Here is a 27652-nt window from a genome sequence, read left to right on the forward strand (position 1 = left end):
CCTGGCACCATCCCTGACTGGAAATCAGATCCCTGGGGGTTTGGGCAGCTTTGCTGGAATATCCTGAGATTGTGCAGACGTGCAGGATGGGAGCAGAACGGGATTTAAGGAGCACGGGGATGTTCTCATCCCCTTCCCCCCACACTGGGAGGTATCCAGCTGTGCCAAGGGATCCCAAGAGGAAAAAGGAGGTTCTGGAAACACCTGAGGCCACACCTGCGGTGATGGAGAGGAGGGAGAGGTCGGGAGGAAGGAAATTCAGTGGGAATTTGAGTTTTGAGCCTCCTTCAGATCCAGCATTACTGGAAATCCCGTAATTACATAATCCTACTGGAATTGAAGCCTTTCCCTGGCTCACAGGGAATTCATCTCCCCTGCCCCTCCTGTCCCTGAGCTGCAGGGCCATCCCTGCCAGTGCTGGCACACAAAGCCTTGGATCCACCAGGACTCTCCCCAAAAAAATCCCTTTTCCCCTGTCTTGGCTTGCAGAGCAGGATGTGACCAGGGCTGTGTATTCCATCACCAGCTGTTAAACCAGCTGGGGCAGTGTTCTTTATCTTTCCCACACCCATCCTCCCTCCAGGAGATCTCTTCTGTTAATGGCCATGAAGTCCCAGTGCATGGCTGATAAAATTCCCTCATCCCATTGGGAGTTGCTCCAGCCAGGGAGAGGACCCAGACATTTCCTACCTGGATAAAAACTGAGATTTGGAACATCAGAGCAGCCTTTTCCCTGGATCCCAGAGGAAAACCAGACCCTTCCACATCATCCCTGGAGCTTGGGAGGAAACTGCACCTTGTACAGGAGCACTGCTCCAACTGAGCCACATCTGTCACTGCAGGAGGATGCAGCCACCATGGGATGGGACTGCTGCCAACACCCTGCCTGACTGACGGCTGTCAGCTTGGATTCTGACTCTGGCACTGTTTTGGGTTATTGTAATACTGTATTTTTATTTTAATTTTTCCTAGTAAAGAACTGTTATTCTTATTCCCATATCTTCACCCGAGAGCCCCTTAATTTCAAAATTACAATAATTTAGAGAGATGGGGTTACATTTTCCATTTCAAGAGAGGCTCCTGCCTTTCTTAGCAGACACCTTCAAACCAGGACACCCCCACTTCCAAAGCTGCTGCTGCCCCAAAGAACTCAGATCAAACAGAGCGAGGCTGCTCCTGCCAGACAAAAATCAATTTACAGTCCCTGGGGAGCTGCAATCGTGTCCCTTGATCAGGTAACCAATTCCCAGCTGATCCTAGCTCACGGCTGCAAAAAAAAATGTGGATTTCTGCGCCATAAAAAACCTGGGAAATGGGAATCTGAGGAGCCTGGGTAGCTGAGGAAAGGGAAGGGAATTTGGAACCCAAAATAAATAATGACTTTGGGGTGTGGCATGTGAGGTGAAGCGGCCACCTGCTGAATCCCTCCCACATAAATATACATAAAAATAAATAAATATTTAAAGAATAAAATAGAAATTTTAACGTAAATATAAATATATAAAACCATAAAAATATAAAACCATATTAAAATATGCAAACATACAAATATATATGTCTATATAAATATCTAAATATCTATTTATATATTAAAAAATTTAAAATATACAAGTATAAAATATATAAATATACACACACACATATGCATTCTGTATACTCACACAGGCCTGGATGTGCAAAACTATGGAAAAATGGGAATTTCTGAGCAATTCCAGTGTGGAATTTTGCAGCAAATGCATCCCTGGCTGTGCTGGGGGATCCCTGCCAGTCCCTCTGTGGGATCAGCACAAAGCCCTGGGGCTCTGGGCAGTTCTTCCCATCATTGCTGGTGCTTCAAATTATAAAAAAAGCCCAAATTGTTGCTTTTGGATGAGCTGGAGAAGGATTTTCCTTCTGCACTCAGTGTCTGCCAAGGATCCCTGGGGAGGGAAGTGGCAGGAAGAGAAACGGGCCCAGCCTTGTCCTCTGCAGCTGCTGACAGAAATCAATGAGTGCTGCCTGGATGTGTTTTTAGAGCAAATTGGGATTTTAATTGCCTGCAAATCCCATTGTTCCCTGCTCCAGACAAACACAACCATCGCTTTTCCCTGGTGTTTCCCACACCTGGCCCAGGAGAAGGAGGAAAGTGGGGAGAGCAGGATTTTGGTGTTTGGATGTGTCCAAAATGTTGATTTGGTTGTTTTGCACATGTTGGGGGCTTGTCTGCAAAGTCAGGTAGGGCCCAGGGAACGTTTCAGGGCCATGTCATGCCATCCCATCCCATCCCATCCCATCCCATCCCATCCCATCCCATCCCATCCCATCCCATCCCATCCCATCCCATCCCATCCCATCCCATTCCACCCCACCCCAGGGACCTCTCCCACTGTCCCAGGTGCTCCCAGCCCCAATGTCCAGCCTGGCCTTGGGCACTGCCAGGGATCCAGGGGCAGCCACAGCTGCTCTGGCAATTCCATGGCAGCCCCTGCCCACCCTGCCAGGGAACAATTCCTTGCCAAGATCCCATCCAGCCCTGCCCTGTGGCAGTGGGAGCCATTCCCTGGGTCCTGTCCCTCCCTGCCTTGTCCCCAGTCCCTCTGCAGCTCTCCTGGAGCCCCTTCAGGCCCTGCAAGGGGCTCTGAGCTCTGCCTGGAGCCTTCTCCTCTCCAGGGGAGCACCCTCAGCTCTCCCTGTAATAAGATTAATAATCCTTTAGATAAGTTATTACTAATTTGGAATTATTTGGAAATAGCTGAGATTTAAATATTGGAAGTTTTGCACTCTCAGGCTCCTTTGATGTTCTGGTTTTCTTCCTGCAGGACACAGAAACCTCCCCAAAGAGCTCCAACACTTCTGGAATTTGGTGTCCAACCTCCCCACTCTGAACTCCCAGAGGATGCTGCAAACCAGGCTTTGGAATGTTTTAGGGAAGGTGATTTTTGACTGATTTCCAGTAAAACCCCCAATTTTGGTGCCAATCTGGTTTAAATTTCAAGTTGAGTCTGTGTGTCCAGGTGCCTTCCCAGCCTGTGCCACCAAAGCTGATTTATCTGCAGAAAACAGGAAAAGCTGGGAAATGGATGACATTTATTTTGAAAAAATATAAATATAAATATAAATATAAATATAAATATAAATATAAATATAAATATAAATATAAATATAAATATAAATATAAATATAAATATAAATATAAATATAAATATAAATATAAATACATAGAAGTAGAAACAGAAATAGAAATAAAAATAGAAATAGAAATAATAGAAATAATAGAAATAATAGAAATAATAGAAATAGAAATAGAAATAGAAATAGAAATAGAAATAGAAATAGAAATAGAAATAGAAATAGAAATAGAAATAGAAATAGATACAAATGCAAACACAAACGTACATAAAACACAAAAAAAGTAAGAACAAAAATATGAATTTAAATATGAATAGGATAGATATAAGAATAAATAAAAATAAAAGTAAAAGTAAAAATAAAAATTAAGATTAAAATTAAAATAAAAATTAAAAATTAAAATTAAATTTAAATTTAAATAAATCCCACTGCTTCTTGACTCCTTTATATCCCTTTAAAAACCACCTGTGTGATCTACATGATGTTGATACCAACAAATCTCTGCTTTAGGAGATTCACCTTCCCAAGCCCACAAACCTGGGAATGAAGTGCAGAAATTCCTCTGCCTTTGTCCAGAACTGTTTTTTTTGCCCCAAGCCAAAGTTCCCCTTTGAAATCCCTCAGCCCTGCTATTTCCAGGCCCTACCCATCTGCTGCCTCCAGCAGGGCTGACAGAAGCGAGCTTGGCTCCTGATTTCCTGCTCATTTCAGTGACAAACCGATTCCAAAATCCCCAAATCCTTTCCAAATCCAGCCTGGACCTCCTTTTTTTTTATTTTAATTTTTTTTATTTTTTAAATTTTTTTTTCTTTTTCAGCTGCTCAAAGGCTTTGCCCAGGGGTAGGTGACACCCCCTGAGCACGCTCAGGGAAATGCAGATTTTAGCTGCAGGGAGAAGCACAAATCTTTCATCTTTGAAGGATTTTTTGCCTCATCCCACCCCAATACCCAGCTCCAGAAAGTTTTGGGTCTTGCCCTCGGTAAAAAATGACGAGAGGACTTTGCAGTGTTTATTTTTCAGATTTTTCATGGGTTTTTTTTCCTACTTTGGATACTTCCATGGATGAAGAAGAGATCCCAAATTTCCCATGGAGAGTCCCAGCTGGGGGAGGGGAGGATGGGGCAGCTTCTGCTCCCAGCACCACCAAACCTGGGGGTCCCTGCATTTTGGGGCATTTCCCTGCATTTTGGGATAATTCCCCTGCATTTGGGGTCCTTTTCCTGCTTTTTGGGGTCCTTTTCCTCCATTTTTGGGTCATTTTCTTGCATCTTTCTGGGTCGTTTTCCTACATCTCTCTTGGGCCACTTTTCTGCATTTTTGAGCCGTTTTCCTGCATCCTTTTGGGGTCATTTTCCTGCATTTTTTCTGGGTAATTTTCCCACTTTTTTTTTTTGGGTCCTTTTCCTGCATCTGTTTGTTGTTATTATCGTTGTTGTTTTTCTGAACCTTTTTGGGTCATTCTCCTGCATTTTGGGTCATTTTCCTTCATCTTTTTGGGTCATTTTCCTGCATATTTAGGTTGTTTTCCTGCATCTTTTTGGGGTATTTTCCCACATATTGTTTGAGTAATTTTCCTTCATTTTTAAGTAATTTTCTGCATTTTTTGGTCATTTCCTTGCATTTTTGGATGTTTTTCCTGCATTTTAAGTCATTTTCCTCAATTTTTTGGGTAATTTTCCCGCATTTTTGGGTGTTTTTCCTTCATCTTTTTGGGTAATTTTTCTTCATTTTTGGGTCATTTCCCTGCATTTTTTTGGTACTTTTCCTGCATTTCTGGGTGTTTTTCATGCATTTTTGGGTCATTCCCCTGCATTTTTGGCTGTTTTCCCCTGTATTTTTGGGTAATTTTCCTCCATTTTTGGGTGTTTTTCCTGCATGTTTGGGTCATTTCCCTGCGTTTCTGGGTGTTTTTCCCCATTCCTAGCTGCCCCCTCTGCTGTCCCCACTGCTGCCCCCTCTGCTGTCCCCTCTGCTGTCCCCTCTGCTGTCCCCACTGCTGCCCCCTCTGCTGTCCCCTCTGCTGTCCCCACTGCTGTCCCCGCTGCTGTCCCCACTGCTGTCCCCTCTGCTGTCCCCAGTGCTGTCCCCACTGCTGTCCCCTCTGCTGTCCCCTCTGCTGTCCCCAGTGCTGTCCCCACTGCTGTCCCCTCTGCTGTCCCCTCTGCTGTCCCCTCTGCTGTCCTGTTGCTGTCCCCAATGCTGTCCCTGCTGCTGTCCCCAGTGCTGTCCCCTCTGCTGTCCCCGCTGCTGTCCCCTCTGCTGTCCCCTCTGCTGTCCCCAATGCTGTCCCCTCTGCTGTCCCCTCTGCTGTCCCCTCTGCTGTCCCCACTGCTGCCCCCTCTGCTGTCCCCTCTGCTGTCCCCACTGCTGTCCCCGCTGCTGTCCCCACTGCTGTCCCCTCTGCTGTCCCCAGTGCTGTCCCCACTGCTGTCCCCTCTGCTGTCCCCTCTGCTGTCCCCAGTGCTGTCCCCACTGCTGTCCCCTCTGCTGTCCCCTCTGCTGTCCCCTCTGCTGTCCTGTTGCTGTCCCCAATGCTGTCCCTGCTGCTGTCCCCAGTGCTGTCCCCTCTGCTGTCCCCGCTGCTGTCCCCTCTGCTGTCCCCTCTGCTGTCCCCAATGCTGTCCCCTCTGCTGTCCCCTCTGCTGTCCCCTCTGCTGTCCCCAATGCTGTCCCCGCTGCTGTCCCCTCTGCTGTCCCCGCTGCTGTCCCCATTGCTGTCCCCTCTGCTGTCCCCACTGCTGTCCTGCTGCTGTCCCCGCTGCTGTCCCCGCTGCTGTCCCCGCTGCTGTCCCCACTGCTGTCCTGCTGCTGTCCCCAATGCTGTCCCCACTGCTGTCCTGCTGCTGTCCCCAATGCTGTCCCCGCTGCTGTCCCCTCTGCTGTCCCTGCTGTCCCCGCTGCTGTCCCCTCTCTGGAAGGACGCGCTGCTCCGGGACAGCCCGGGCAGGTGCCCGGGATCAGCTGCTGCCTCCAGCTATTCTTAGCTCCAGGAATTCTATTTTTACTGGGAGCAGCAGCGAGCTGAGCGCCTTCAACGCGTGACACGCTCTGTTTAAAGAGATTCAACTCATTTCAGCACTAGGAGGAATTTAAATTCAATTATTTAAAAAAGAGGGGACCTCTTCAGCACTGCCCACCAGGCTGCAGCTCCTCCTCATTCCCGATGTTTTTTCTGCCTCTCCATGGAGAATCCAGAGCCTCACTCAGGGAGCAGAGCTTCTGCCTAATTAAAACTTCCCAGTTTGGTGTTTGGAGAGCAGCAAACCACTGGCAGAGCCCTGCAAAGGAACAGAAGGGGGAAAATGAATTTTTTACTGTGGGAACCTGCAGGGGGAACTTCCAGAACCTCTGGAGATGGGGTCAGGCTTTGAAGTGCCTTGGTGAGGGATTTTTGCTCCTCACTGAGTTCTGGTGAGTTCAGTGGGCTGAAAACTTTATTACTATATATTTAGGGAATATCCAGAGTGGGAAGGTCCCACAGGATGATCCAGCCCAGCTCCTGGACCCCACAGTCCCACCCTGTGCAGTCCTGGAGCGGTGTCCAAACACTCCAGGAGCTCTTGGGACATCCCAGAATTTCCTTCACTTGGGCTTTAAACCTGGTTGGGGCAATATTTGGACGGGAATCTCCAATATTTTGTTAATATGAAAATGTGGCTTCCTGAGAAGAGTGTTCCTCTGCTGGGAGCTCTGGCTGCAGCCCACCTTCCCCCAAAATCCATCCTGGCCCTCCCCACAGCCTCACACTGCTCATGGTTCCAATTTCCCAGCAGAGGAATTCCAGGGAAATGGTGTGAGCTGGGAAGGGGAGGAAGGCACCTGAATAAAGACCATGAAGAGCTGGGGCAGGGCCCTGGAAACAATTTGGTGAAATGTGAATTCTGAGCCCGTGCTGCCAGCTCATCTTTTACCCACTCCTGGCTGCTTTTCCTTGTGGAAGCCCTGTTTATTTCCAATCCTATTTTTCCTATTTGTGGATCCAGTTTCCCTCAATAAAATTCCTGAGATGCCTGTGAAACTCCTGCCTTCCTTTGCCACGTTTCCTTGTCCCTTTTGTGAGTTTATTGACAAATGGCTGCACCCACCCCCTCCCCTTGTTTGATTTATTGAACGGTTAAAAGTTTTTCTTTAAATAACAAAAACAACCTAGAAAAAAACAACCCTGCCCTGAGGCGTTTTTCCCTTTTTGCAGAAGGTCACCAGGGACAGTTTGGTTTTCCTGCTGGATAACAAATCCTCTGGAGGAGTTTGTGCAATTCAAGGGGAAAACAAAACATTGCCAGTGCTGGGAAATGAAAGGTGTGGTGGCACGGGGAGATGGGAACATCCTGTTTAATCCTCATTATTTTTATTCAGGGATATTGATTATTAGGGGTTGTTTTATTGTGAGGCCCATCTGTGGCTGGGGCCTCTCTGCTGATTTTCAGGACTGAATGCAAATTAAATGTGTGTTAATGAATTATTTCAGAACTGCTGTTGGAATCACGGAATTGGAATGGTTTGGGTTGAAAAGCTCATCCAGTGCTACCCCTGCCTTGGGCAGGGATCCCTCCCACTGTCCCAGGGTGCTCCAAGACCCCTCCAGCCTGGCCTGGGACACTGCCAGGGATGGGATGAGCTTCTCTGGGATGCAGAATCAACATCTGCTTTAATTTTAAACACAATTCAGTGATCCTTCATGGAATCACTGCTGCTGCTGTGCTTTGAAAGAACTGAGGAGAAAGAGCCAAAAGGAATCTCCATTTCCTGGGGAATTTTCCCTGGAATTTCCTGGAGAAGATCCCGAACTCAGAACTCAAAGAAAGGGTTGAGGAGTTTGGGGGGCACAGGTTGAGCTCTGGGTGGGAGCCCAGGAGCTGCCAACCCTGGGGATGACAAAGGGACCTGGGCACAGCTGAGGGACACCAGGGACAGCCGTGGCTCAGGAGGGACATCCCAGCCCTTGGAGCAGTGGCACTGTGGGATTTTAGGATTGTTTGTGGGGATGGGGGCAGTCAGGGGGCTGTTTTGGGGTCCCTCCCTGCAGGCACCAGCTCGGGGCTGTCCCTGTGTCACTGCCCTGGCAATAAATGGATTTATGGAATGAGGCTCCTGAGGCTCTGCCAGGGCAGAGCTGGGGGGATCTGGTGAGGGTGGGGGGGCACGAGGGACCTGTGGGGTCACTGGGAAGGGGATCAGCCCCAGCAGTGCCAGTCCCTGCTGCTGGCATGGGATGGACAAAGTGCTCCTGGATGGCCACACTGGGCAGGTTCCTTCCCTGTGACATCCGTGGGGTCCCTGCTCTCCTCTGCTGCTGCTGTTCCATCTCCAGGGTGCAGGGACAGGAAGGGTCCCAGAGCTCAGCATTGCATCCAGGGGCTCTGGAATGTCCCCAGGGAGGAGACCCCAGCCCCTCTCTGCTCTTCATTCAGGCCTCAGTCACTGGGAAGTTGTTCCTGCTGCTCCCAATCCAGCTGCATTTCAGGGATCCAGGACAGGACAGGGAGAGCCAGGAAGGGCCCGGGAGCGCAGCAGGCGCTGCCTTTTCCATGTGACATCCACGGCATCCCTGCTCTGCCTCTGCTGCTGCTGTTCCAGCTCCAGGTGGGGACAGGAGGGCTCCCAGCACAGGTGTCCTGCAGCCCCTGACCCATCCTCACCCTCAGCACCGGGGCTGGGCTGGGACAGCCGAGCTGGGCCAGACTGGGATGGCACTGGGAATGTGGCAGGGGGAGGGAAAAGCTCTTCCCTTTGTTCCTCTGCTAATACTGACTTGAGGAAATGTTTTCTTTCCTATTGCTCTCAGCACAGGGAATAGAGGGGGGGAGAGATGAGAGGTGACAAAGGGGTCACCTGGAATTACAGAGCCATGGAATGTGCTGGGCTGGAATATCCACAGGGATCAGTGATCCAGTTCTTGGACCCCAGCAACACCCCCTGTCCATCCCTGCAGCTCTGGCAGCCTCGGGGCCGTGCCCATTCCCTGGGGAGCCTGGGCAGTGCCAGCACCCTCTGGGGGAGGGAAGAGCCTTTCCCTGATCTCCAGCCTGAGCCTGCCCTGGCCCAGCTCCAGCCCTTCCCTGTCCCTGGCCCAGGGAGCAGAGATCGGAGCTGCCCCTGCTGGATCAGTTAAATGCGACTTTTTCAATGAATTCTGAATTAGAAGCTCCAAAAATCCATCAGAAATTGAGATAAAGGGAAAAAAACTCCAGCTGGGCTCCCTGATCCCAGTGATGAAACTCCAGTGAATGTCAAGCTCTGCCTTGCACAAAGATCCATCCTGGGATGCTGGACATGGAATTTAACCAGGATATTTTCTGGATCCAAGCAGGATGTTATCAGGAATAACAAGCACTGCACAGAAGGGAAACAGTGAAATCTCACCTGGGATATTTCACAGTTGTGTTGTTCTGTTCCTGCTAAACCAAACAGAGCAGGGCCCTTGTTTATCTCTGGAGAAGGGTCGGTGCCAAATCTGCTTCCAGTGCTTTCCTCGCACCTGGAATCCATTCCCTGAATCCCATCCTGGGGGAACACTGGGCTCAGCAGCAGTTGGTCTGTCCTAGCTGCAGGCCTGGCTTTGCTTTAGGCTTGGCCTGACTTTGGCTTTCACAGCCCAGTTGCTTCCCATGCTGAGTTGGATGTTTACTACTGACAAAATCTTTGGAATTTTTTGTTTCCTCCATGATTTTTAGGGATTTTTTAATCCATAATTCTCCTGGATAGGTTTAAGCAGGACTAACTTCAGCTCTTTGCTCCCAATGCTATTTCTAAAGCCTCTTCCCTTTTCTTTTTTCCTTTTTTTCCTTTTCCTTTTTTCCTTTCCCCTTTTCCTTTTCCTTTTTTCCTTTCCCCTTTTCCTTTTCCTTTTCCCTCTTTGTTCTAATTTCCCTTGCAGCCTTTGATTCAGTTTGGCTTTGTTACTTTTATAGCACTGTTCCCCAGTCCTTGAGATGCAGCTTACTTTGGGATCCTTTCCTTTTCTGTTTCTTTGGGATTCTTTTCTTTTAACATCCTTTGAGATCCTTTATTTTTGCCTTTGCTTTTTCTCTGCTTATTTCTTGCATCTTCTGAGAGAAATTTCATCCACTTAGTCTGGAGCTTTCCTGAATCATTTTCCATGACCTCCTCTTTTTCCAAAATGCCAATTCCTGCTAATTTTACACCCAATACTAAAGAAATACATCCAATACTAAAGAAATTAATCCTTGCTGTTCCCATCCTTAACCTTACCTAAACAGAGGGTTGTTTTTTTTTAATAAAATATTTTCCCTTGAACCAAAGGTGCATTTTACCATTTTCTGGTTTTATTCATAATTTAGTTGATGAATTTCAATAATTCATTATTGACTTGAGGCACCTGGGAATGGGAATGCCCGAGGGCAACTGCAAGTGTCATAATTTCCAATTTCCTGCTCTCCCTGTGCACCCCAGGCCCCTCTTGGGGCTGATTCCCCATCCCATCCTTCAGGAGCTGGGAATTGTGGTCTGACAGCATTCCTGGGAGAGGAAATTCCTGCCAGCAAACTCTGAGGCTCACCCCTCAGTGAATAAAAGAAAAAACAAAATATTTTGTGATAAAACAGCACCACTGGGAGAGATTCCAGCTGGAGGATCCTGCAGAACCAAATCTCCCCCAAAATTCAGTGGAATGGGTGTCCTGGGATATTTTTTGGGAACAGGAGGAGCAGTGGGAGTTCTCCAGGACAGGGCAGAGAATTCCTCCCCCTCAGGGACCCAGTCAGGCAGCTCCAAGTCCCCTGAGTGCGATGCTCTTGAGCTCTTTAACCAATTAATAATTCCTGCAGTTGATATTTCCATTAATTTATTTAATTTCTGCTTCCACAGGAGCTGTTTAGCTGGGAATCAGTTATTCCCTGATAAAATGAGGAATAACAGATATTCCTGTTATTTATTCTAAATGTCAATTCTTGGTATGTACCAGAGATGTGGGGTTTTGTTCCCCCATCCCAAAGAATTAAAGGAGTTCCTAAGGACTGGACCAGCTGCTGACACTGATAAAAATAGGCCTGGTTTTAGGCAAGCTGAGCTATTAATTCCAGTTTTAATCAGTTGTTTTAATAGAGATCCAAATTCTTCCACTCTTGAATTCCCCTGTGTGCTGGTGGCTGCTTGATATCAATATCAAATGTATATTTTTGGTGTAAATAATCAATATTTCTGGTCTAATCTCCCAGCTCAGTGTTTATTCAACCTTTTAAAATCCATTTTTGGAGCTCCTACCTGCGGCTGCCACTCAGCTCCTGGCTGAACTCATTTTCTCCAGGGTTAATGAGAACAAATCCTTTGAACTCCCTGCTCATTTCTGTCTGATTTGGTGCAGGGCTCTCCCTGACTGCCTTTCCAGGGAAATTGCTTATAGGAATTATCAAGGGTTCCACTATGAAAAAGTTTGATTCAATTAATTAGAAATTCAGGACTTGGCCTTTGGCCAAAATGTAATTTATTTTCCCCAAGCCTGATTTGAAATGAAATCTTTGGGCAGGTTTTAAGCTAAAAAAAGAATAACCACAAGTTTTCTTAGCTCTTCTTTTCTACTGCTAAAAAAAAAAAAAACCAGATAAAATCCAACCAAGCAACCAAAAAACTGTAAAAAATTCCCAAATCCCAATGACTGAAATGTATAGAAGTATTTAAATACAAAAATGAAGTTTGGAGGAGTTCTAAGCCAGGCCTTGCTGTGCAGGGAGGGTGTCCTGGGATCAGATGTTGATCCCAAATCCATCAGTGGGATGGAGATGGAGCCCAGTGTCTGTACTGGTCCCAGTACAGCTCTGGAGCTCCCATGGCCACTGGAGCTTCTGTGGAGTTGTCCCAGGGGTGGGTCCATGGAATGATAAATGGATTTTTTTTGGTGTAAATAATTCATATTTCTGGTCAAATCTCCCAGCTCAGTGTTTATTCAACTTTAAAAAATCCGTTCTTTAAATCTGTGGCTGCTGTTCACTCCTGGCTGAGCTCATTTCCTCCATTCCTGCAGGCCCAGCCTGGGCTGGGATCAGAGCAAACCCTGAGCCAGGGATCATCCTCAGGGTGGAATTCTGATGTGCAGCTTGGGCTGCCTCACTCCCCAAACTTCTGGATTTGGGGACTGAGGGACCCAAAAATTTCCAAGTGTCCTTCCTGGTGGAGGTACCTGGATACACCCAAACCTCCCGGGGCTGGGACCTGAGCACAGCCAGAGATCGTTCCTGGACACTCTGCCAAGTGCCCCAGGCCAGAGTGTGGGGCAATGTTCTGTGTCCCAGATTTCCAACCTGCTGAGGATCCTCTCCCCCAGCCTGGCAGGGATCATCTTCTTGCTGAGGATCCTCTTCCCAAGATGATCACAGGATCTTCTTCCCAAGCTGAGCAGGATCCTCTTCCCAACCTCAGTGACAATCCTGTTGCCAGCTCTGGTGAGGATCCTCTTCCCAACCTCATGACAACCCTGTTCCCAGCCCTGGTGAGGATCCTCCTCCCAAGCTGCTCAGAATGCTCTGAAGCAGGACACTTCAGAGGTCTCTGTGAGTGACCAGCACTCTCACAGCCCAGAGCTCACTCGTTGAACGGCCGATGAACAAAGGCGAAGGATGGGTCTTGTATGGAGCTCCAACAACAGTTTATTGTCTCAAAGAGGGTCCAGGGACAAAACCAAGATGGGGTTGAGGGCACAGGATTAAATATGGGATGGGGAGCGGACCTGAGAGTCAAGGGCCAATGGGAGGAGGTGAAAGTGCTGCAGAGGAGGGGCAGCCAAAGGGAGAATCAATGGGGTGACAGGGGTGGAGTGCTGCAGGGAACCAGGACCAAAGGGGATCAGGAGAGGGAAGAACATTCTAGGGCAGGCACAGATATGGTCAACAGGGGTGAACAGGGGTGACATCAACTGTGTAAACCAGTAGAATTTAAGGGATTAACATGTGCCTGCAGAGGCCTATGGGAAGGAGACACTCTCACCATGACCTAGAGAGGTGTTTGTCCTTGTCTGCTCCTGCCCCTCGAGGTGTGGAGTGACACAATCTCAGTGTTCTATGGTTATTTTTCAAAGCTTGTGAGAATGGTTTTTTCCAAGCCTGGAGAGAATTGTGTTCCCAATCTCTTGAGGATCCTGTTCTCAGTGCTGGTAGAGATCCTTTTCCTATCCCTGGTGACAATCCAGCTATCCTGTTCCTAGTCCCAGTGAGGATCCTGTTCCCCATGCTCACCAGCCCCTCTTTGCTGCTGTGTCAGGAAAGTTCCAGCTCTGAAGCTGCAATTCCCATCCACACCCCAGAGCATTTCTGGCACTGCCTGGGTCTCTCTTGCTCCAAAGGAAGTTTCTGTCGCAGAGTTTGGCTGCTTTCCTTGCAGTGAGACATGAGAGGTTGGACTGGGAGGAGGATGGACAGAAGATAAACTCACACCCCTGTTTGGATTTAAAATGAACCCCCAAACTATTTAAAGCTGAGGCTTTTCCAGAATTTTTAAATTGGATCTGGCTTGGTGATGGTTCTTTGGTAATTCCAGAGCCAGCTGGGATACGGGACAGTGGTTATCCACCCTCCCTGCAGCAGGGAGTTCACAGAACCTGCAGACTCTTTTCCTTCTCTCCCCACACCATCCATCCCCTCCATCCATCCACTTGGACTTTTTGAACAATTCTGGAATAACACAGTGAGGCATCAGCAACATCTGGGATGTGCTTTGATATTCACAGAGGATAAAGGGCTTCCAAAGTCACTGATTTTCCTGGTTCTCCTTTTAAATCATCACTGGGTTGAATCCAAGGTGAGGGATCAGAATTCCTGATGATGCAGGATGAGAAGTGGGAAGGGGCACTGTGGTTACCCAGCCCAGTTCACAGAACCTGCACACTCTTTTCCTTCTCTCCCCACACCATTTATGGAATTCTGATCCCTCCACTTGCATTTTGTGAAGAGACAATTCTGGAATAACAAAATGAGGCATCAGTACCAAAGTCGGTGCTTTTCCTGGTCCTTCTTTGAAATCCTCACTGGGTTGAATCCAAGAGGAGGGGTCAGAATTCCTGATGAGAAGTGGGAAGAGGGCTGGAGAGCCCCAGGTGCCTCCTGCAAGGCTGGCTGGCTCCTGTCACTCTCAACCCCCTGGAGAAAGGAAAGAACTCCCTCCCTACTCCACCTAAATGATTTTATACTCACCCCCAGCCTTTATTTCATTCTCCTGCCCATTCACTATTTTAATTATGTATTTTTTCCTCCTCCCTGGGCAGCCAAACCTCTTGGATTTTGCCTTTCGGTTGGGTTATTTCGGGAACTCATTAAACGCCTGGGTCACGTGCTCGTTATTAGAAAATGAAAACAACTCGGTGGCTGTGCCACGGGAGAGGCTTCCTGGTGAATTACCGGAGTTAAGCAGTGGCTTAACAGCTTGAGACTCCTGGAACATTAGGCAGGGTTTTTTTAGACCTTTAATGCACAGCAGATTACGCCGCTTCCTGCTTGGAATGGTTTGAGGTTGTTGTCTGTGGTTGGGTTAATGGGGATGCTGCAGGGGGATAAGGCAGGAATTACAGCGGTCCCTGGCTGAGGACAAGAGCTTCAATAAAGGGAGGGGAAACCAAGCCATGAGCAAGGCCCATCCTGGGGCTGGAACCAGAGCAGAATTGTGGTGGGATCCACCAAACTTCAAATATTGGTGTCAGACCTGGAGAAGTCATTCCTTGGGAAGGAGCTGCTTCCTCCCCTCCCTCCTCTCCTGCCAGCTGAGATCACCCAAAGCCCCAGTGCCACTGGGAGTGCTGGAGAGCCCCAGAACCTGCCCTGAGCAGCAGCAGAATCGGTGGGGAGACAGAGATGAGGGATTAATAACCAAACACCCTGCAGATGAAGGGTCAATAACTAAATACCTTGAAGATCAAGGGTCAATAACCAAATCCCCAGGAGATGGGGGATCAATAACCAAACACCCTGGAGATGAGAGATCAATACAGAAACACCCTGGGGATGGGGGATCAATAACCAAACACCCTGGGGATGGGGGATCAATAACCAAACACCCAGGTGCTGAAGCTTCAGGGAGGCTGGGACTGAATGCTCTGTCCCTGAGTGTCACCAGGGGAAAGATCTGAGGGGCAAAATATTGCAGTGTAGGAACCACAACAAAGCTTCTCTGGCTGTCCTTGCTCTGCTGGGACATTCTTTCTCTCATAGGGGCAGGTTGTGGGGTTTTATATCAGTTTTTGGTTAAGCAAAAAGCTTGACTGAGCTGAAAAGGTTGTGGGCTCAGGGAAAATTCAACAGGAAAAAATCTCCTGAACTCTCAGTTTTCTACTCTGAAACTTGAATTTGTTGTGATTTGCTCATCCTTTGGTATCAGATAGTAACTTTGGAGCACAGAAGTAACAATCCAAATATTTGCAGAGATTTGTTCTTCTTCAGTCAGTTACTAAATGTTCATTTGGGTGTGCAGATGAGCTTAGTGATCTGCATCTTAAAATATGAGAATGGTTTAAATGGCTTAAAATCAGGGAAATGGGAATCCCATTCCCACGTGTGGGACACAGTTTGCTGTCACAGAAAGTGCCCATCCCTAGAAGGAATAGCAGGAAAAAGGAAAAGGGCAGAGAGTTGTACAAAACCAGAGTGGCTGGTACCATGTGGGCTCTGGTTTGCTCAGTGATTTTTAATTCCCCTTGCTGGACTGGGCCTCCTTCAAAAAAATGAACCAGGCTGAGCAGTCCAGGGAAAATGTGGCTGCCCCTGGATCACTGGCAGCGCCCAAGGCCAGGGTGGAGCAGCCTGGGACAGTGGGAGGTGTCCCTGCCATGGCAGGGGTGGCACTGGATGGGATTTATGGTCTCTTCTAACCCAAGCCATTCATGATTCCATGACAAACATTCCCCTGTGCAGCATCTCAGCCCTTTCAGTGTTCCTGGCAATGCTGGGACACCCCTCAGGGCAGCCTGGGGCACAGGGATCAATGATGGCAATGGGACACAGGGCTCTCCAATCCCACACAAACTCCATCAACCAAGCTCTGGTAATTTTTGGGGTCTTTTCTAATTTTCAAGAAAGACTCAAACAGCACATGCCACTTTTCCATCTGGGACCTGGCTGCTCAGGAGGCAGCAGCTTTTTGACCCCAAAATCCAGCCCTGAGCAGCACCCAGGAGCTCCTCAGCATATAGATCTTCCCACCCTGCTTGTGTGCAAGCCCATCCCAGCTGCAGTGAGCAGCAGGGAGGAGAGGGACCAGCACCCCCCTGGTTTGGGCAGAGCCTCTCAGGGCCCTGGGAGCACTCCCAGCCCTGTCTGTGGGCTGTTCCCTGACTTTCTGTCCTGGTTTGAAGGACAGGTGTCTGCTAAGAAAGGCAGAAGCCTCTCTTGAAATGGAAAATGTAACCCCCCCTCCCTCAAAATTATTATAATTTTGAAATTAAGGGGCTCTCAGGCAAATATATGGGAATAGGAATAACAGTTCTTTACTAGGAAATATTAAAATAGAAATACAGTGATACAAAACAACAAAAAAACCACAGTGCCAGAGTCAGAATCCAAGCTGACACCTGTCAGTCAGGCAGGGTGTTGGCAGCAGTCCCATCCCATGGTGGCTGCATCCTCCTGCAGTGACAGATGTGGCTCAGTTGGAGCAGTGCTCCTGTACAAGGTGCAGTTTCCTCCCAAGCTCCAGTGATGATGTGGAAGGGTCTGGTTTTCCTCTGGGATCCAGGGGAAAAGGCTGCTCTGATGTTCCAAATCTCAGTTTTTATCCAGGTAGGAAATGTTTGGCTCCTCCCCTGGCTGGAGCATCTCCCCATGGGATGATGGAATTTTATCAGCCATGCACTGGGACTCCATGGCCACTAACAGGAGAGATCTCCTGGAGATAAAGAACACGGCCATAGCTGGTTTTAACACATAGCCCATTAACAGGAGAGATCTCCTGGAGGGAGGGTGGGTGTGGGAAAGATAAAGAACACTGCCCCAGCTGGTTTAACAGCTGGTGATAGAATACACAGCCCTGGTCACATCCTGCTTTGCAGCCCAAGACTTTTTCCCACCCCTTTTCCCTCTCCTGTTATCCTCTGCATCCTCCCAAGCCTCAGACTGTGATCCCAAAGCTGTGTGGCACCAGGAATATGAGCTGGGGGGCTGGGTGAGGTCCCAGGAAGGCTGCAGAGGAATTGAACACATAGCCAGGCTTGGCCTTGGTGCCTTCACTCCTGATGAAAAAAAGTGCAGAAAGAGAAGCAGCAGAATGAACCCAAGAGCATTCCCAAAGCAGCAATTAAAAGGAAATTTTTCTGTGGCTCCATGTCATTCCTCACAGGAGAAACCCCATTAAAGTGGGAATTCCCATGGAAGGATCAGCCTGATCCTGCTGTGCTCCGCACATTAGGGATGGATCCTGAGGAAAGGGACAAAGCTGCCTGTTGGAAATATTCCAGAGATTTAAACAAGCCCTAAACTCCTCCCTCCACCCATGTCCTTCCCCCCAGAGCTGGTGTTGTCTTGGGAAAAGATCCACAAGGAAGTTTCAAAATCTTCTTCATGCTGTGAATTTTTCACCTGATTATTTATTTTCATGGGAGAAAAAGAAGGAGGAATGAGCTACGCAGGGATTATCTCTGACCTCTGAAATATAACCCATACCTGGGGGTGCCAGCAGCACATCCTGCCTGAAACAAGGAGAAAACCAACAGCTTGTTTTTTTTTGTCCATTCCACTCCTCTGGTCCCTCCTTTTCACCAATCCCGACCAGCTCCCCTCCCTGGCCATGCAGCAGGAGGGTTTTCCTTGTTCCCAGCAATCCCAGCTCCAGCGTGGAGCCCAGCTCATCATCCCCCAGGAGTTACCAGGTGGGGTTTGTGGAGTGTGTGTTCTGTATGGATATGATAAATCCCTGCCCTTTGCCCAGGTCTGGCAGCAGGCAGGAGCTTTATTGGGGTGGCCAGCACCCCAAACCCACTCTGGTTCACAAGTTCTTTAATAATGGCTGATTTGATCTATTATAGAATGGATTATTTATTTAATAGACACAAAGCTAACAGACATAAAACAAACTAATAATCCACAGGACTAGAGACAAAAAGAGACTCCTAGCAGGTACAAACAGCACAAGGTTCCAGGTACCTGTTAATGTTACAGCTAGAGAAGAAATAAATATAATTAAGGATTCAATGGCTCTTACCCACCATTGTTGGTGGGGCACACATCAAGATCCTTTTCTCAATCCCCAGGGCAGGAACTGTGGAATCTGTGTCCAAACTCTGGGGAGAAGTCTCCCACACCTTCAGGGTGTGAGTGTAGAAAACTTCTGCCTCTTTCACAGTTTGTAAAACAGTGTCTCTCAGTCAAGAATATTTCTTTTATCTCTTCCCACATCTGCCCTGCAGATTAAGATGTTGATTCTTAACTGGGATTTGAGCCCTTTTGGCGCCTTTGGGCCTTTCACCCTGAGTTATCTCTTCCATATCTGCACCAACCATCTGTGGTAGAGAGGGGAGGCCAGTCCTGCCAGTGTGTGCCTCTGATGGGGGCTGGGAACAGCTCCAGCCCCGCCCAGCGTGTGGGGATGTGGGGAATTTGGAATTCATGCCTTTCCCTGGTTATCCAGAGGGTTCTCCTCACTGCTAAGGTTGACTTACAACAATTTTTTGATTGCTGGGGAAGTTTCAGAGTGCTGGAGGAAAGCTGAATTTGTACCACTGCTAAAAAGCCCCAAAGTGGTGAAAAAAGTGCAGTTTGGTGCAAAAATCTTCTCTGGATGCTGTTTACCAGTATGGATGCAACCTTAACATGGTGCTTAGGAAAAGGACTAAACCCTAATTAGCTGCTCGGTTTAGGGATGAATTTATTAATTTCTCTTTCCAGGGGTGAATCGGGTGTTTATGGCTTTGCCCCAACTTCTACTCTGTGGATTTTTTCAGTAAGAAATGCCTAAAAATTGTGTGGGGTCAGGGGGAAGCTTCAAGGATCCTAAGGAAGGAGAGGAATTGTTCAACACGTCCCATCCATCCCTGTGGTAAAGAAGGACAGGATTGTGATGGTCTGGGAGGGAAAACGAAGAGCAGACCTGGCAGAGCTCAGCTCTTTGAGCTCCAACCCATTTTGGGCCTTATCTCTGAATTTTCACAGGGGAAAAACAAGGTCTGGGCTTGGCTCAGCTAAGAGGGACAAGGTCCCCAGTCAGGAGCTCCTGGCTGGAGGCTCAGCTCAGTGAAGCTACAGAGCCACCACTCTCATTGTCCCAAAGGAGTCTCCTCGCTCAGATCTGCTGGGATTTGTTTTGGGCAGGAGGTTGGAGATTGGTGCTCCTGCTCACACAAGCTCTGGTTCCCCAGTTATGGGTGGTGGTCACTGTGGTTGCCCAGTTATGGGTGGTGGTCACCCTGGTTGCCCAGTTATGGGTGGTGGTCACTGTGGTTGCCCAGTTATAGGTGGTGGTCACTCTGGTTCCCCAGTTATGGGTGATGGTCACTGTGGTTGCCCAGTTATGGGTGGTGGTCACTGTGGTTGCCCAGTTATAGGGTGATGGTCACTGTGGTTGCCCAGTTATGGGTGGTGGCCACTCTGGTTGCCCAGTTTTGAGTGATAGTCACTCTGGTTGCCCAGTTATAGGTGGTGGTCACTGTGGTTGCCCAGTTTTGAGTGATGGTCACTGTGGTTGCCCAGTTTTGGGTGATGGCCACCCAGCAGCCATTTATGGGTTTAGATGCCACCTTGTGACACTTCCACAAACCCTCACAGCTCTTTTGGTCACTTGTGGCTGTGGGAGTCGAGGCCCATGATGGTCTCAATGCCAGGGTGGCACAGCCTGGTGGCACCTGAGGGTCTGGGCTCCCATGGGTGGCATTGCTGGGAGCCCAATGCCAACGTGGTGAAGCCACCCCAAGATCTCCACCAGTTCCCCCAGGTTCTCCTGGATGGTGCCTGGCACCTTGCCCACCCTCGGATCATCAGTGAAGCTGAGGCTGGGGTAGATGATGGAATGTTTTGGAATTCCTCTTGGAATTTGGGAGAGGAAGAGCAGCATGGAGAGTTCTGTGTGGTTTTTTTGTTTCTTTGCTCTGTGGGGGTTTTTTTTGCTGAGTGGGGTTGTTTTTGCTCAGCAGCCCAGTTCTCTCATTTCTCCTCTCTGGTTTCAATGCCTACAGTGACACACAGTGGTGATGGGCTCTGCTGAGCCACAGCCCTGGGGGACACTGGAGATGGTGGCAGTGGTGACCACCAGGCTCCCCTTGCAGGAGGATCCACCTGCTGATGAGGTTTGGGCTCCAGGCTGCTCCTCACATGGCCGGATAAGGAAGCTTTGGAGCTTTCACTCTTCCATCCAATTTGTTGCCCACTTCCAATGGAGTTCTCTCCCAATCAGCAGGGAACTACAGGTTCCCTAAGCTGATTTGTGCCACAAATGCTGCACTCAAATCCTCTTTCGTTTCTGTGACAATGCATTTTTTTTTTCATCCTTGTGTAAGCAGCCAGGAAATAAAAGTTGGCTTTTGGCTGTCATGCTTCCCCTGTTCCTTGCACTCCTGGAGAGCCCAGCAGGCAGAAATGGCTCCGTGGCTCCTTAGGAGAACATTTTCCATTGTCCCTGGATGTGCTCACCTTCCATTTGCAGGTGTTTGCAGGGGCGGTAGATGCTGGTTTTCCTCAGGATTATTCCGTTCTGCCATTCCACGTCTTCGCTTCCAAAGGATTTTTGGATTTCTGTTTTGTTCCTCAGCTGCTTGGAAAGGGAAAATGATCAGATGAGGAGAAGTCTTGGGCTGTCTTCCCACTTGAGCTGGGGATGGAATCACAGAATCCCAGACTGGTTTGGGTTGGGAGGGACGTTAAAGCCCCCTCCTGTTCCATCCCTTGGGCAGGGACACCTTCCACTGTCCCAGGTTGCTCCAAGCCCCGTCCAACCTGGCCTTGGACACTTCCAGGGGAGCTTCAGCCAAGCCCCTATTTCCAAATCCCAGATATTAAAAAGATAAAGAAAATAGTGATACTGATCTTGTCAGAAAGCTCTGGAAGTAAGGGGCAAGCCGCAAACAAATGCCTTGAAAATGGGTGGAAACGCCAGGCACGCTCCATTTCTCAGGGCTCATCCCTCCGAGCAGCCCCGGTAGCCGGGCAGGCTGCGGGCACGCGGCTCCCGGAGCGGAGCAGATGTGCCGGCTCTCCCCCGGCCGGAGAAAAGCGCTCCTCGCCGGCTGCCACCGCACCCGCGCGGCTCAAGGTCAAGCTGCTGGCAGCTCCATCCCTCCGGAGCCGAGCCGGAGGGGCAGAAACCCTCAGCGAGCACCCAAATCCCTTCTCCCCGCACTCGCAGGGCCGGCCCCGCGCCCCGTGCCCCCGGCGGGGCTGGCAGCCGCTGGTCCCGGTGGTCCCGGTGGTCCCGGTGGTCCCGGGGGCACGGGGCGGCCGCGGCCGGGCAGCGATGCTGGGCTGCTGCTGACATTTCCGCCTGCGAGTGCCCAGCCAATTGGCGGGGCTGGAGCAGCCACACATGAAATATGATGATTTTCAGCAGGAGGAGGAGGAGGAGGTGGGGGGGAGAGGGCGGGAGAGCCCCGGCTCGCATGCCGGGGACTGCGCACAGCCTGGCCGGAGGCGAGCGCGGCCGGAGGAGCCGCAGCACCCCGGGATGGCCCCGAGCACTGACCAGGAGGATGCCACCGCCACCCAGGTGGGCCGGGCACGGTGGCACCACGGCCGGGGGACGCTGCCCTGGGGCCTGGGGACGGCTTTGGGGGGATGTGTCCTGTCCCCCACCCAGAGCTGGTGGCTCGGCGCTGTCCCCGGCGAACTGTGCCACACGCGGGGCCACCGGCGCTGCTTAGCGGAGGGCTGAGCTGCTCTGGGGGAGGTTTGGTCGGGTTTGCTAAAAACCCGGAATGCCAGCCCTGGAAGGACGCGGTGCTGCTGTGCCAGAGCTGCTCGGTTCAAACTTCGCAGCCCGGTCCTCAGTTTGATGGGAAGCACTTGACAGAGCTGCTCTGTGCCTGGCGTTAACCCTCTCCCAGCTCCGGCCGGGCTGGAAACTGTTAATCCCGAAAAATTCACTCGCAACAAATTTAACCCCACTAAGGAGCCACGGCAGAACTCCGGGAATGGCATCCAGCAGCTGCTCCGTTTTATAATGACTTTGCATTTATCCCAGAGCCGGCTGGCGAGTTCGCACTTTATTATTATTATTATTTCCCCGAAGGGGAGGGGGTCCGATTAAAAATAATAATCATACAATAATATTCCCGAGGCAACCCTGGGAGGGCAAACCACACCTCCCCGTGCTCCGACTGTGCCACCGCTGCCGCTTTATTAATTTCCCTGCGCCGTGAGTGACAGTCCTCCAGAAGTGATAATTGGTGCGCTGTGTCTTTAAAAGGTTAAAACCCTTTTCAAAAAGGCCTCGACTCATAGTGGGAAAAGACAAGAGAGGCTTTGGCTGGCTTTGGATCCAGAAAACAGCTGCTGATTAGAGTCTGCGTCTTCGGGCTGAATTTATTACATATTTTTCAGCAGCAGGGATTCTAGGAGGAAGCTTCCGTTTGGGTTTCTTGATCGTGGTTTATTTTTATTCAGAGGAATAACAGAGGAAGGATTTGTTCCGGCTGGAGCATGCTCACAACCTGCAAGACCTCCCATTATTAAACTGCCTACTTTGGGCTTTAATATCCATGTGGTATTTTTTTGATTTTTATTAGCGTTATTATTATTTGGCAGCGTGCATCTCTCTTTATTTTTTTTTTTAATTTTTAAATAATTTATTCGGAGAGGAAGCTGATCTCGCAATGAGCTTTCTCCTTCCTTACTTGAAACAGGTGCTAATGAAAGAATGCAAATAGCACCGGCTGAGCCGAACATTTCATAAAGAAGGGAACAGCCACCGACCCGAACCGCTCCGGGATCTGCCCGCTGGCCCCCGGCAAAGGTAGGCACGGGGGCTTTTGTCGCTTTTTTTTTTTTTTTTTTTTTTGCTGTTGTTCTCTGCGTGGATCTTTGGGATTTTTTCTCGCCCTTCCTTCCTTCCCTCCCTCCCTGGCTCGCTGCGGGTGCCCAGCCGGCCGGCCAGATTCCATTTTTCCTCCCCAAAGGTGCCAGCTCGGCGTCCCCAGCCCGTGTCCCCGCGTCCCCACCGGGGGTGGCCGCGGCCACCGCGCTGGGCGAGCGCCCCGAGCCCGCGGCGAGCCCGGCGCTGTCACCGAGCCCAGCCCGGAGCCGTGGCCCCGCCACGCTCGCAGCTACTTTGCCGCTTAATTAGCCCTGGCTGTCGCATGAATTTATCGTCGCTTGACAGCAACTTCATTTTCTCCCACCGTGCGGGGAGGAGGAGGAGGAGGAGGAGGCGATGAATTGGCGCTGGCTGGTGGGAGGCAGCGCTGGGGGCGGTGGGAGGCGATCGCGGGGTGTGACAGGGACGTGCCAGCCGGCCAGGGGCGTGCGGAGGGACACGGGCTCGGGGACGTGTTGCTCCGGGGCCAGCCGCGTCCTCCCGGGGCCCCGGCGGCACCGAGCCCGGGGCCTGCGCCGCTTCCATCGCTTCCCTTCCCGCTGCCCGCGGCTGCTCCCTGATGCTACAGGGAGAGAAACGCTCCAATTAAAAAAATAAAATAAGATTGCGAGGCTGGTTCCCTGCTGGTGGCTGGATCCCCGCACAAAGCGCTGGGGTTGGGGTTTTTTTTTCTCCTCCTGGTCGGTTTTATTTGGCTGTGGCGTTCGGGGATCAGCCTGCGAGGTTTGTCCTTTGGGAAGCCCGAGTTTTTCCCGGTGTTGGAGGCAGGTGGAGGCATCCGCAGCCCCTTGCGGTACCTGCCCGCGGCTCTGGCCGGGTTTTGTGCCGTGTTCCCAAGCCCGGGCTTGCAGCAGGGACTGCAGTGGCCTCTCCAAGGGCCAAATCCAGCCCTCCTTGGGATGATCCAGCTCCTCTGGCTGTGGGAGCCTCCGGGGGCAGGGATTAGCCCTTTGTCTGGAAGTTTGTGTTTATATTTCGGCGTGTTCAAGTGTTACATATTTCTGCTCTGGCTGTGCACGCAGGGTATTTGGAGGGGTTTTGCCTGAGCATTCAGGAAAGGATCTGCAAGAAAAGTTTCCCCCGATGAGTTGTGTGAGCTGAGGGTGGGCAGCACGTGAAACAAAATATTTATTTTATGTAAACAGCCCCTCGAGGCTTCCTCCAGAGAGAACTTGGGAATGTCTGACCTGATGGAGGAAAAGTACCCAAAACTCAGTGTGCAGCCTGGTCTGTGCATCCCTCCCTCATTCAAAAAGCAGATGATTTTTAATTAAGAATTTGATATGGGGTGTGTGTGCAGGAAAATAGGATTAAAATGTGTTCTGGAGGCAGCAGGCTGGGAATATTGCTCTGCTCCTGGTTTGTGCTGGGTGAGGGCCGGCAGCACCTCGTGTCCCCTGCCCTGCTGCTCTGAAAAACAAATCCAGGTGCTGGTGGCTGCTGGAAAGCCCCAGCCTCGGGCTTTGGGATGTGAGAATATGGATTTTCCCAAACCCTCGTGTTCCATGTGCCGAGGCAGCTGGAGCTCCTGCAGGATTCATTTCTCACCGTGCCAGTAACGGCGTTTGCCCAGTGCTACTTAATTTTTTTTTTTCTTGTGGAGATTGCAAATTCTCTGAGCTGTAACAGAGCACGGCGGGGGGGGGTCTGGATTTATTCCCTCCCCCTGTGGCTCAGCCGGAGCGCTCGGATCTGTCCTGACTGTGCCATGTGCTGCTCCTCCCCACGGCCGGCACTCGCTCTGCTCAGGGAAATGTTTGGGGTGAGAAACCTACCAAGAAACCCGAGAGAGGGGTGACTGAGGGGGGAGAGGATGGGAAGGTGCTCTTCTTATGGGGATGTTTCCCCTATGGAAGGTGGTGTTTTCCCTAAGGAGATATTTCCCCTTAGAAGGTGGTGTTTCTCCTATGCAGATGTTTTCCCTATGGAAGTTGGTGTTTCCCCTACAGAGGTTGGCATTTTCCCTATGGAAGCTGGTATTTTACCTATGAAAGGTGGTGTTTTCCCTATGGAAGGAGGTATTTCTCCCATGGAGACGTTTCTGCTATAAAAGGTGGTGTTTCCCCTATGGAAGATGGTATTTCCCCTATGGAAGGTGGTGTTTCCCCTATTTAAGGTGGTCATTCTCCTATGGAAGTTGATGCTTCCCCTAAGGGAAGTGGTATTTCCTCTATGGAAGGTGGTGTCTTTCCTATTAAAGCATCTCCTATATCAAGTTTTGGTTTCTGTGCTGCCTCTGGGGCCACAAACACCTTCATGCACAACCCAAACCCTGAGCCAGCCACTCGGGCAGGACAGTGGTGTTTGTCCCAGGGCTCTTCTCAGCGCAGGTGGTGGCACCTGAGCCCTGCCAGGAGTGGCTCTGAGGCCTCTGCAAAACCTTGGGGATCAGTGGGAATTGCTGGCCCTGCATCTTTATGATTTTTATAATTTCACCCCTCCTGAGAAAGGAAGCTGGTTTTGCCCCAGGGTTCTTCTCAGCAGAGGTGGTGGCACATGAACCCCACCAGGATCTGCTCTGAGGTCTCTGTAAAACCTTAGGGATCAGTGGGAATTGCTGGCCCTGTATCTTTATGATTTTTATAATTTTACCCCTCCTGATAAAGGGAAAGGAAGCTGGTTTTGCCCCAGGGATCTTCTCAGCAGAGGTGGTGGCACCTGGGCTCTGCCTGGAGCTTCTCTGAAGCCTCTGCAAAACTTTGAGGACCAGTGGGAATTTGTGGCGCTGGATCCACATGATTTTTTTATAATTTCACCCCCCCCTTGAGAAAGAGAAATAAAACAGTTTTTGTCCCAGGCACTGCAGGCCAGATCATCTGGCAGTGGAAAGCATTCTGGTCATTATTTTCCTTGAAACAGTCATAAAACTCCTGTAAACACACACAACACACCAGGCCAGGGCCTCCAGACGGCTCCTCAGCATCTTGGCTGTTCCTGGGAATGGCTGGGGCAGTTCCATGGGAATGGGGAGCTTGCTGGCAATTCAGAGAGCTGCTGATGGGCCAGAGAGTTTTATGGAGCCCTGGAGGAGCTGGGGTCAGAGCACTGAAAGGTCTCCTCCTCCTCCTCCTCAGGTGCACTTTAGTTCTGGATTTCCACCTGGATAGAATTCCTGAAACTTTCTCTCTGTTCAGGATGTGGAGCTGGTGAGGGAGGGATGGGTGCCATGAGAACAGAAACTCCCTGTTGACCTAAACCCCTCATTTTTATAGGGCCAGCAGTGGGGGAATCTGCCTGGTGCTGGTGGGAGCACAAACAACTCTGGATTAGTTTGGGGTTCAAAACCTCTCTTTTCTCCATGTCCAGCTCAATCCCTGCTGGCTCAGTTCAGGCAGATGGATAATGTGGGACAATGTGGGAATAATGTGGGATGGCATGGGAATAATGTGGTATAATATGGGAATAATGTGAGACAGCACAAGAATAGTGTGGGATAACAAGGGAATAGTGTGGGACAGCACAGGAATAACATGGGATAATATGGGAATGGTGATCCCAGCTCCCCTGATTTATTTTCCTGTTTAAAAATGTGTGGTGATACCTGAAGAGGATCTTCCAAAATATCTCAGAGGGCTGGTGCTTGCTACCCATATTTAGTCATAATTTGGATCCATATTTTGGACCCATATTTTATGCTTGACCCATATTTAGCCATACTTTGGACCCATATTCCTGACCCATATTTTGGACCCATATTTACCCATTTTTTCCATATTCTTGACCCATACTTTCCCATATTTACCCATATTCTTTATGCATATTTCCCCATTTTTACCCCTATTCCTGACCCATTTTTACCATTATTCCTGATCCATATTTACCCATTTTCACTCATTCCTGACCTATATTTACCCCTGTTCCTGACCCATATTCACCCATTTTCACCACATTCCTGCCCTTCCTGTGGCAGGGCTGTTGAGATCTACAGGCCACATCTCTCCCTTTAGTTCTTTAAAAAGCTCTGAAACTTTTTCATGCCAAGAATGGAAACGTTGCAGCTCCCTAAGTCAGGGATTTGCTCTCGGTGCTGTGGCGGGGGGGACCAACGTGGCCTTTTTTGTTCCTTTTTTGTTCCTTTTTAACCTTTCTGAGTCTTTACTTCTCCTCCTGTGTGGGAAAGGGGCAGGAGGGAGGGAGGGGGAGCCTCCTGGCCGAGCTCTCAGTGGGAGTCCCTGGCAGATTGAAAATACAAATAATAAGTTCTGACTCTAAGCCCCAATTGCAGACAGCAGCACTCGCTGGGGTTTTGGGGCTGTTTTTCTATTTTAGATCATTATTTTCTGGGTAGGCTCTGGAAAATGCACATTTTGCTGAAGAGCAAAATGAAGTTTGAGAAGCCCCAGGGCTGTGGGTGCTGGGGCTGTTTCAGGGGCAATGTCACACCTGGAATGGAATTATGGCATCATTTAACCAGGCTGGGACACTCTGGGCTCTCAGAATGCTCTTGGATCCCCAGGGAGCCCCAGGAATTGCTGCTGGGATGGTCCCCAGGAGCTGGTCCCAGCCTGGACGTGCTGCTGTGTCCCACCAGGCCCTGGCCTCACTCCCTGCAGCTGGGAGAGGAGGATCCCGTGGGATTCCAGCCCTTCCAGTGGA

At 49.9% G+C, this 27652-nt stretch overlaps 1 protein-coding gene across 6 annotated transcripts in view; it reads left to right on the forward strand.

Annotated features, from left to right (window-relative positions):
- The first annotated feature begins 21659 nt into the window (after positions 1-21659).
- HIVEP3 (HIVEP zinc finger 3) overlaps positions 21660-27652 on the forward strand; it is a 258580-nt gene continuing 252587 nt past the window's right edge. For 4 of the 6 annotated variants that reach the window (XM_033080616.2, XM_033080617.2, XM_033080615.1 and 1 more), the window contains exon 1: positions 22458-22975. The gene's annotated coding sequence lies outside the window, so the exon portion shown is untranslated. Of the gene's footprint in view, positions 21731-22457; positions 22976-27652 lie in introns of those variants that run through there. The other 2 variants (XM_033080618.2, XM_033080620.2) reach the window with 2 other exon arrangements.

This window comes from Catharus ustulatus, chromosome 26, assembly GCF_009819885.2.
Source record: "Catharus ustulatus isolate bCatUst1 chromosome 26, bCatUst1.pri.v2, whole genome shotgun sequence".
NCBI classification, from domain to species: Eukaryota; Metazoa; Chordata; class Aves; order Passeriformes; family Turdidae; genus Catharus; species Catharus ustulatus.